This window comes from Octopus bimaculoides, chromosome 10 (assembly GCF_046866305.1).
Source record: "Octopus bimaculoides isolate indiv1 chromosome 10, ASM4686630v1, whole genome shotgun sequence".
Lineage (NCBI taxonomy): Eukaryota > Metazoa > Mollusca > Cephalopoda > Octopoda > Octopodidae > Octopus > Octopus bimaculoides.
The window spans coordinates 71,691,481-71,692,043 of NC_142937.1; positions in this window are offsets into that span (position 1 = coordinate 71,691,481).

Below are 563 nucleotides of genomic sequence, written 5' to 3' on the forward strand. Positions count from 1 at the left end.
ATTCAATTTATGACAACAAATAAATCTTTTTTTTTTCTTGTTAAGATTTTCAACATCTTAGATGCTAACAGAACTGCAGCTGTTGCCACATATATTTTTGAAAAAAGGTAGTGAGCTGGTAGAAACATTAGCATACTGGGCAAAATGCATAGCAGTATTTCGTCTGCCTTTATGTTCTGAATTCAAATTCCGCCGAGGTCAACTTTGCCTTTCATCCTTTCAGGGTCAATAAATTAAGTACCAGTTGCATACTGGGGTTGATTTAATTGACTGGCCCCCTCCCCCAAAATTCCAGGTTTTGTGCCTAGAGTAGAAAAGATTATATTTTTGAAAAATCTGTCACCATTGAATATAAGTGGAAAATAGAAACCAAGTTCTTGTTATAAACAAGATTTCAATGGCTCTAGGTTAATAGTTTTGAAAGAAAAAGAATTCAGAAAGTAAGATGTCATCGTTTTAAATTTTAAATATAACATCAACAGAAAGATAACAGGTAAAAAAACTGTTTTTATTTTTTTAAATTTCATCTAACAAAACAATTTTGCAATTATAAATTTCCTGAA